At 36.4% G+C, this 10978-nt stretch overlaps 1 long non-coding RNA gene across 1 annotated transcript in view; it reads right to left on the bottom strand.

Annotated features, from left to right (window-relative positions):
• Positions 1-1338: 1338 nt before the first annotated feature.
• Positions 1339-10978, bottom strand: part of LOC107183437 — a 12622-nt gene continuing 2982 nt past the window's right edge. The window contains exons 3-4 of the long non-coding RNA XR_001514226.1: positions 9950-10182; positions 1339-1368 (exon numbers count right to left, since the gene is read on the bottom strand). This is a non-coding gene — a long non-coding RNA (uncharacterized LOC107183437). The remainder of the gene's footprint in view (positions 1369-9949; positions 10183-10978) is intronic.

Genomic DNA, 10978 nt, shown 5'->3' on the forward strand with positions numbered 1-10978 from the left:
TAAAGAATCTGATTAACAGTATGAACTGGTGATTGTAATAGAATCAGGGACATAGAAAGGGAATGGACTGACTATTCTTGGGGGGGGGGTGGGGGAGGGGATGTGGGAAGAGACTGGACAAAAATCGTGCACCTATGGATGAGGACAGTGGGTGGGGAGTGAGGGAGGAGGGTGGGGTGAGAATTGGGTGGAGGGGAGTTATGGGGGGAAAAAAGAGGAACAAACGTAATAATCTGAACAATAAAGATTTAACTAACCAAAAAAAACCAAAATACAAGCAAGAAATAATCTAGAATATAAATAACTTGTTTTAAAAAGTACTTATTCTCTTTAGAATAGTAGCTTAATGAAAATACTGTAAAGGAAGTCTATATTCACCGTAATTTTACAAATGTAGTATTCATACGTCAAAGACAAGTGAGTATTGACCAGAAAAAGACAAAGAATTTCTTACATTAAACAAATCAAATAGCAGTGAATAAATACAAAGATAAATATTTACAATTAGGTTTATAAAAAATAAAATAAATTTATCTTGACTATATCTATCTCTTTGAAATTACTATTCTATCAAAGATAATAATTACTTTAAACAGTCATTCAAATTATTGACACTGAGGAAGGAGGAATATTCCATAACCTATAAATTAAAACAAAATTGTTGCAAATCTCTGATGAATGTCTCACTTATTAGCATTTGTTTCCATAGTTTGTTTTCCTTAGCGTGGTTAAATTGTAACCTGAGCAGTACCTACTCAGTGATCCACAACAGGGCATTCCAATTTTTATTGTGCAACCATTTATAAACCTTGGATTCTATCCACTTTACATAGCAACACCACTGATGACTCTTAGGAAACCGATGCTATTTGGCTCTTTCCAGCAGTGCTAAGGTTTACAGCCCAACATATTGGGGTTTTTTTTTTAAGTCTTTAAAGACAAAGATTGAGTTGCAAAAGGATTAATTCACCACCTGCTCATCAGCTTCAGAAACTGTTGCACATGTCTTTTTTAGAGGGAAATTTGAAGATAGGGGAACAGATCTGGGAGGAAAATTTGATTTTTACTGGATAACCTCCTACTGTTTTATTTCCTTTATGTATTATACCACATGCATGAATTATCTTACAGTACCTACAAGCCAAAATTTAAAAAATAAAGTTAGCTACATTAAAAACAACTATAGCCCTAGCCAGTTTGGCTCAGTGGATAGAGTGTCAAACTGCGGACCAAAGGGTCCAGGGTTTGATTGCGGTCAAGAGCACCTACGTACCTTACCTCGGTTGCAGGTTCCTCCTCAGCCCAGGCCTTGGTCCGGGCGCAAGCAATCAATATTTCTCTCCGTCTTTCCCTCTCTTCCCACTTTCTCTTAAAAAAAAAATCAATGGAAAAATATCCTTGGGTGAGGACTTTAAAATAAAATAAAATAAAAATCATAAATGTTTTTAAAAACTATATAAGTAGTTTTTTGTATCTTCCTTAAAAATAGTCAGTGCTTTCCCCAAAGTTTCTTGAAACTTACTAATATTCTTACTATAAAATTCTTTTATATTATGTAAAAACAAAGCTGAATCTCTGTATAGTCAGGAGGAGCAAGTTAATTCTCTGTGTTCCCAGAGTCATAGTACCAAAAATAAACCGGACTCTTCAAAATTCAAATCTCTTTTTAATCAAATGTTTTTATCCCGCCTCAACAACTTTTTGTTAAACTTGTTCAGAAGAAATAAAATGTGCTGAGTTAAATTGTTTCTTATTTCTTAACCTCTAAGCTCCAACAAATGTGTCATGGGCAATGAAAATGCATTTAAAACAAACCAAAAAAAAAAAAAAAGGCCAAGAATCTGAACACGTCATGAAAGGATTCAGTAACTGGGTAAGAAAGGACTGGCTGTGTAAGACATTGAGGTTAAGGTGCTAGGAAACAAAGCAGGGAAAATTCACCTGGGCCCAGGGTCCATAGTCACCTGGGAAGTGAACCCCAGATAAATTGGCCAATGTCATCTGTGCTCATCTGTGGCTCAGCTGCACTAGTAAATTAACGTATTAACGAATAGCGGGCAAAGAGATCTAAGTCACCTCCATTTTCATTCTTCGTGAGGAAGGCCCACGTAGGGCTCCAAAGTCCAGGTCCAAACTTGTTTTTGGAGAGGTCCAAATCAGAACCTGGGATTTCCATTTTCATCCAAATATGATTTTAAACAATGCTTCTTTCCCCTTCGACTCGAAGCTGGTTCACAGAAATGGAAGCAGTTATGGAGAACTTCAAAACAACTTGCTGATAAAGCCAAGCCAGCCTTTGGCCTTTAAGACTTTTCAACATTCATGTAACAATGTTTTTGTGCAAAATAATTTCAGGGATAGGGAACTTTTCTGGGATGATTTATGCTAGAATACACAGCCTCTGTACATAGTCCAAATATTCAAATATCTCTTTAACTAGCCTTAATAGTTTATGTTAGTGCTTGTCAATGGGGTTGGCCTATGTATTAATTTGGTAAATCTACCAAAATGATTTAAATACATGCAGTCTGCACTTATTCACCTCCAGTGTACACACACACACACACACACACACACACACATACACACACACACATACAGAGTGAGGTCTATGTCACTAGATATTAGATTTTATCCTATTCCATTATAGTGCCTTCTCACAGTAGAACACCAACTGAATAGATTTTATCAAGCTTAATTTTCTTGAGTTGTGTTAGGAAAACAATAGTTATATTCAATACACGTTTTAAAATTATACATGCTCTCCCACCCTGAAAATGACTACGTTTACCACTCAATTCTGCCAACAGCGCCCTTTCTTAAACACATTCCTCACACTTTTATGATGGCAAAATTCCAATATATAATAATGCAATGTGACATTACAAAAGATTGTACTCAAATTTTGGGTGAGTTTCTACATATAAGTATAATGTCTCCATAATACTAGTATATTGTGACATATGCTGTCACTTATTAAATTCACTTTTATGGCTTTGGCTTCTAAAAAAATTTTCATTTGCTTTTCACAAAAATCACATTTAATGTAGCAAGACACCACAGTTTTTGGATTGAAATTACAGGACCTGAGATTTAAATTATAATTCTCTACTTAAGCAGCCACAACATATGAAATAAAATGTTCATGTTTTATTTAAAATAATCATCTTTACTAAAACTACTCAATGACATTTATTATTTTAAAATATTTTAAAGCCATTTTTAAGAGTAAGGAAATTTAGGACCTTTATTAAACCTGGAGGGCGGCCTGTGGTGTGGTCCTCTGCACTGGTGCCCTGGAGGCAGGCTCTCTAGACTGTGAACCGAAACTCTGCTACTTTATTTTTTAATTCTTTCTTGAGTTCAGTCACTTCCTTTTTGAATTCTAATTTATTTTGCTCTTTCATTTCTTTTTTTTAGGGTTTTACTTTTATTTGTTCTTTATTGATTAAGGTATTACATATGTGTCTTTATTTCCCCCCAATACCCTCCACCCTCACCCCTCACTCATGCCCTCATCCCCCTAGTGCAGTGATGACGAACCTTTTGAGCTCGGCATGTCAGCATTTTGAAAAACCCTAACTATGGTCCTGTGTCACATATAAAAATTTTTGATATTTGCAACCATAGTAAAACAAAGACTTATATTTTTGATATTTATTTTATATATTTAAATGCCATTTAACAAAGAAAAATCAACCAGAAAAATGAGTTCGTGCGTCACCTCTGACACGTGTGTCATAGGTTCACCATCACTGCCCTAGTGTCTGTGTCCATTGATTATGCTTATATGCATGCATACAAGTCCTTCGGTTGATCTCTCCCGTTCTTTCATTTCTTATATAATTTTAAGGTATCTTATCTTATTTTGAAGTAATATAGTGCTTATGATCTGCTTTTGGAGTACATCTTTCTGGTATGCTTTTATTGCTATTTTACCCCTGATAAAAACTGTTTATGGTACCAGACCTTGGTATTTTTCTGTTGCTCGGTTTTACGTGAATTTAGTTTCCCTGAACTTTAAAAAGGAAGCTAGAAACAGAAAGTGTTTATAACTTCGTTGGTTAAAAATATAGCAGCTTATGGTGACAGGAGAAAATTTGACTTTGGGTGGTGAAGCAATATACAGATCTTGTAACATAGAAACCTACACCTGAAACCTGTATATTCATATTGACCAATGATACCCCAATAAATTTAATAAAAACATCACAAATATGGCAGCTTGCTTTTAGAGCTTTTCTGACTGTCGACCCTTTACTACATTAGTCCAGACCCTCTCTTTCCTTCTTCACTGCCCCTGCCCTGCTTAATACCCAGCCTCAAAGTAAAACTGCTGGGTTAGACTTGAGATTTTGTGGGATTAAACCACTCTGGCCCCCGTAGGCCTTCCTTTGAGATCCTCAGTTTCCTAGCCACCTAAGCTGTGTGACCTTAGACAACTTGCTTCACCTCTCTGTGCCTTGTTTCCTCATTCATGACATAGAAAATGTTATATGATAATGAGTTTTCATTCAAAGTGGTTAAAACATTGTTTGACACTCAGTGATCACTTTTTGAATGTCTATTTTATAAGTAAAATATCCATTTGCACCTTCTTTATGAACTCATCTTCAAACTGTAGAAGCTCTCAGGTCAACTGATCACAACTGTCCAAATCTTTAGTGCCTCAGGAAGTCTATTCAAGTGCTAACCATAGTTAAAGATTTAATTTATCCAGTCAACATACCTCACACTATTTTAGTTATTAAGAAAAGACCCAAGAGAAAGGAAAGCTGTTCTCTTTCATCCTACAAAGAACACAAATGCCCTTGTCCCTGGTGTTGAGTCAATTCTCATTACATCTGTTTCATTTTTTCCTCTCCCTAGGAACTCTAAGAACTTGATTTGTATATAATCAAACAGGACTTCTCAACACCTGGTACCATTAGTAAAAGTGGCAAACACTCTTTTTACAAAGGCACTGAAAAATTTTTTCTTAAAATTCCAGGGCATTTTCAAAGGTTTTTGAAATTTTCCTTTCTTATAGCTTATGATTTAACTGCTGCAAATGTCTATTACCTACAGTAAGAGTGTGTCACTTCCTTACCTTGTTGAATCATTTTATTCCTTTTTAAGCAACTTTCCTTTAAAACATATGAATAGCAAAAAAAGCTAACCAACAAGATATTTGGAATTTGGGTTGCTAAAAGGTATCTTTCTACATCAACCTAGGATTTATCTAGAAAAAAAAAAACAACCAGAAAAATGTGTGTCAGAAAAACTCATTACAACTAAATGTACTAGTAATGTGTGGTACTTGTTTGGATCCTAAACCAGAAAAAAAAAAAATTTCTTCTTTTCTATAAAGGAAATTATTGGGAAAATTGATGAAATTTAAATAATGTTGGTAAGATAATTTTTGTATTAATTTTCCTGATAAGGGATGAACTTAAGATATTTGGGTAAAGAGGCATCATGCCTGCAGAGAAAGAGAAGATGTGAAAGCAAATGTGGCAAATGTTAACATTTGGGGCCGAAACTGGTTTGGCTCAGTGGATAGAGCGTCGGCTTGCGGACTGAAAGGTCCCAGGTTCGATTCCGGTCAAGGGCATGTATCTGGGTTGCGCACACTTCCCCAGTGGGGGATGTGCAGGAGGCAGCTGATCGATGTTTCTAACTCTCTATCTCTATCTCGCTCCTTTCCTCTCTGTAAAAAATCAATAAAATATATTAAAAAAAATTTTTTTTAAAAAAATGTTAACATTTGGGGACTCTGGGAGAGGGGTATATGGGAATTCTTTCTACTATTTTCTTACAACTTTAGTGAAAGTCTAAAATTGTTTCAAAGTAAAGATGTTTTTTAAAAGTTAGGTGTTAAGAGCAGAAAGACAATAAGATTAATGTCCCTGAAGGTCTTTTTGAGCACTTACAGCATTGTGTGGAAAGCAAAAACCTGATTTTAAAAGAAAAGTTGGGGGCTTAGAGTGCCTCAAATATTTGGTTAGGAAGGCACTCCCTAGAAAGTCCTCTGATAGGTGCACTGATTTTTTATTCACTATTCTGCCATTCCATATTAGCAGAATCTATGATATACTAGAGAGCTAATAACTCAGGCTAGGGCCATTTAAAAATAGCAGGCACTCTCAGATTGGCAAAGATGAAGTTGAGTTATTATGCTCAGTTGGCAGGCGGGGCAACCATGGGATTTGTAATCTGTTGGTGGGATTTCGGTTGGTATCATCTACTATAATCTTTTTGAGGAGCGAATCAAGTAGTATCACATTGTAAATGTCTGTACCCTTTGACTTAGCAATTCTACTTCTAGAAATTTATCTTAAAGAAATAGTGAGCTGCCCTAACCGGTTTGGCTCAGTGGATAGAATGTCGGCCGTGGACTGAAAGGACCCAGGTTTGATTCCGGTCAAGGGCATGTACCTTGGTTGCAGGCACATCCCCAATATGGGGTGTGCAGGAGGCAGCTGATCAATGTTTCTCTCTCATTGATGTTTCTAACTCTCTATTCCTCTCCCTTCTTCTCTGTAAAAAAATCAATAAAATATATTTTAAAAAAGCAAAGAAATAGTGAGCTGAGTGAACAAAGATCTATTTTCAAGGACATTAACTCTGTCACAGCAAAGAATGGGAGACATTATGTGTCCATCAGAAGATTAAAAAAGTTATGGTTTATCTATACAAGAGAATATTCTTCAGCCATCACAAAGTATGAGATAAATGACAGAGAGCAATATCCCTATATATTAAATGAAAATCAGGTTGCAGAATAGTATGTATTGTATGGTCCTATGTATATTTATATTACTTAATTATATTTAAAATAGAAATATGATGTAGACATTTTTTAAAAGATTGAAATAACATGTAAAAAATTGTTGATAGGTGGTTAGAAAAATATGCATTGCATTATTCATGGCAGACTACTATTCATGCAAGGCCCAGTGCAAGCTGAAAATGTAGAGCCCCTCATTAAAAAATTAAGAATTTCAAAATAATGACAGCAGAGTATTAAGCCTTTTAAGTGTAGGGCCCTGTGCAACTATATAGGTGCATTGTCCATAAAGCTGGCCCTGGCTATATACTACACTATACACTTAGGTGTATGCTACACTACCCTATATAGGGTGGGGCAAAAGTAGGTTTATAATTGTGAGTATGTGAAATAGTTTTATTCTTGTATTATTAATTATTGTATTATTTCCATATGAAAACTATAAACCTACTTTTGCCATATCTTGTACATTATAGTGCAAGGTAAATGTTAGGATATAAACCATACTCAATGGTAGTATATGGGTGAATGGTTGGAAATATACATGTTGTCTATCTCCCCCTCCCCCATAGATACACACACCTCTTCGTTATTTGGGGAATTATAATAAGTGAAATACTTTGTGATAAATGCAATCCAAAGCATGTTTAAGTTATTCCTAAAGGAAGCTAACATATTAATAATGCTGAGATTGGAGAGTTTCTGGTGGCCCCTTTGGATCACTTTGCATGCCACGAGAGTGCCTCCAAGAGGACTGACAGAGATTCAATGAGGAGACAGAGATGTACAGCTCTCAGAAGAGATTTCTGTGGCAAATTTTAATAACTTTTAAAGAGGTTTTACAATAGTGTCTATCAAGACAGATAAATGATGGGTAATTTTTCCCTCCTTTTAGGTGGCAAGTAGAAGTATAAGAAAAAAATAAACATAAAAATTATAAACAGAAATTTCCTATCTCTAAAAATTAAGTAGTTCTTCCAGGCCACCGAGGTATCAACAAATATTTTTCTACTGCTCTAAATGGCTTACGATATCCTTCACTATCCAAATAATAGTATTACTAGTCATAAGTTGACTTGATCTGGCTCCAAATTGAATGTTTTCTCTGATGCTTCTATTTATAAGTAGAATTAAAAACCTGGGAAGTCTAATTTGGGATCAGCATGCCATGCAGATCAGGGTTTGATTAGGCAGATCTTAGGGCTATAGCCAAAAGGCAAGAGAATATGACATTCTAATATCTAATAGGCTCTAAATAAGATGGTCTAACACTTATTAGGCAGATTCTTATTAGTAATGAGGACAACTTTTAACAGGGCCTAATGAGCGATGGGATACGCACATAGGTGAGAGGACAAGGGTTTCCAAGATCCAACGGAGTCGGGCAGGGGTGAGAAGAACATTAAAAGATTTGTTGTGAAAGATTTTTTGAAGTCCATCATAAGATCATCAGTGGTGACTCAGTCTAAATGACACACCAGGAATTACAGACCTTTGACTTCATAGGCATCTGGAGAATTTGTTGAAACTATTTGAGAAGTTCTCCAAGAGACTTCAGGGTTTTGTACAACATAGTGACAGAAATATAAATAGAAACTGATAAATCCTATGAGGTATACTGTGTATTTCAAGACATTTTGTGCCTTAAATGTGTTCAATTTTGCACTGTTTTTAATTCATTTTTCAGAATTATGTGAGTACACATGGTACCATGTTACATGTACTCTATGCTCAGTAATGGGGAAAAACAATTAATAAATATATCAGAGTCCTCCTTGCATGTGATTATCCAAGGCAGACATCTGTCTTAGGCCATCAGTTCCGTCTTCATTAAAATCATTAAAATCACTCATATTCGTGAGATTTAACTTTCAGCAATCTGACTAGCAAATTTCAAAAAGGACCCAAAATCCAGGTATAAGATATTACTGAAGGTAGGAATCTATTATTTCCACAAATCCAAAAAAAGAGAGCTCTTTTAATGTATTTGCCTTTTGTTATCTCCATAGATACTTATAATTGCTTCTACCTTAAATATTACAATGACTTTCTCTTTAAGAAGATATTATATGCATGCACACATGTGTTTGACATAAAGAACTTTCTAAATGATATCCTCTAAAGAGTAAATGGGCTATGATTCAAGAAATATTGAGTTCCCCTGTAATGAATGTGTTGTACTTAATGAGAACGTAGAAGTGAGAATTCAAACACAAAACAGATAGTTGAACTAGATAACATTTGTGCTCTTCTCCAACTCTGAGACATCAGGAAATTGAAACAATTCTTAGAAGTCTTGAACAGGGCAGAGGATGATGACAGGGAGAATGGAGAGGCGGCAAATGAGACACTATGAAGATATCCTATTACCTCAATACAATTTGCCATTGACTGAACATGGAACTTAGAAGAAAAGGATGAAGAATCCAAAAAAATAGCAAACCCAAAGTTTTCAGCTCAAGAAACCGAGTAGCACAACTAATAGAAATGAGAAAGAATGAAGAATTAACAGGTTTTCTCTCATTATTTTCATTGTGAATTCCCCTGAACAGGGTGACTAAAAACAGAGACATTAACTCTGCATTTCTGTTTTGTTTGTTGGTATCAGAGATGGTTCCAGGAGATCAGTCCAGATGTGACAAGTGACCCCACTCCGGGACCTGTGAAGGCATGGCCCTGAGGAGGAAACAGGTAGGGGGAAACCAGAATGCCTGGCTAATGAGCTGGAATTCAGGAGCTGATCTAGAACCATGAACGGAGACAGGTTCTGTCTCTTTGGGAATTGACTCAAGAACTGGGACAGGCCTGAACCCTCAAGGAGCTAGAGAAGGCAGTGGCAGAGGATATGAGATTGAAGCTAACAATGAAGAACTCAGAATAGACTTCACAGACTCAATGGAGCCCGTCTTTTAGAAGAATATAACTTAGAATATGCTATTTGAAAAAACTAGAGGCAGAAAGGACCCAGGAAAATGTTGCAAAAATCTATTCAGACGGTAAAATGGAATTGGATATTACTGGCCTATAAATTCTGTCCTTGAAACATTAATTGTTTGGTGCATTTTTTGAGTAAGCACTATTTACCATTATTTTACATTTGCACTACTCTGAAATTTTTCATGAAATACCATCACCTTTTACTGTGATGCCTAATTATGCCTAATTTAACTCTGTCCTTACCTGAGGCTGAAACCACCTTTTCATGAGATGTTACACCAGATCTAGTGGTTCTCAAAGTATATTCCAGGAACCAGTACCATCAGTGAGCACTTGTTAGAAATTCAAATCTTCAGGTGATCTCCCAGAGTTGGAGTCCACCAATTTGGGTTGTAAGTCTTGCAGGTGGTTCTAAAGCACACGCTAAAGTTGAGAACTACTGCCTTAGGCATTTCACAACTGCATCTCTTTACAACCTGTTAAGGAAAAAACATTCTTGTTTTCTTTGTACTCACAGCACTACCCTCACTTCTGATCACCAAATTCGTAGTTTCTTCCGCCACACCAAACAATTCTACGACACATTGGGTGTCTTACAATTTAACTCAGTTTTTATACTACTGGGAGATAGTGACGGATCCCACAGGTTAAAGCCTCCCCACCTCACTTCACACACCAATTACAAGTTCAGGTTGTCACCTGTGCTTCTGACCAGGTATACATTGGAGGTTCATATAACCCCTCCTGGGGTTTAATTTGCTAGAGCACCTCCCAGAATTTCCAAAAGGCTTACTGATTGGATTACCAGTTTATTATAAAAGGATCTCACTCAGGAACAGCCAGATGGAAGAGATGCGTAGGACAGGGTATGGGGTAAGGTGCAAAAAACTGCCTTTCCATGTCCTCCTGGGGCTCACCACCCTCTCAGCACCTCCACACATTCAACAAGAGGAAGCTCCCCAAACCTGTTCTTTTTGGGTTTTTAAAGGAGACTTTATTATGGACACATGATTGATTAAAGCACTGGCCATTCAACCTCCAGTCCCTCTCCCTTCCCAGAGGTCAGAGGGGGGTAAGACTGCAAGTTCCAACCTTCTAATCACATAGTTACTTCCCCTGACAACCAGCCCCCTAATCTTAGGGACTTTCCAAAAGTCATCAAATTAACATACATTCAGATGTCATTGAAAGGGGTTTGCTATGAATAACAAAGGATACCCAAATATTCATTCTGAAGCTATTTCAGAAGCTGAAAAGACTCTCCCCCCCCAC

The sequence above is a fragment of the Myotis davidii genome, unplaced genomic scaffold (assembly GCF_000327345.1).
Source record: "Myotis davidii unplaced genomic scaffold, ASM32734v1 scaffold570, whole genome shotgun sequence".
Taxonomy (NCBI): Eukaryota; Metazoa; Chordata; class Mammalia; order Chiroptera; family Vespertilionidae; genus Myotis; species Myotis davidii.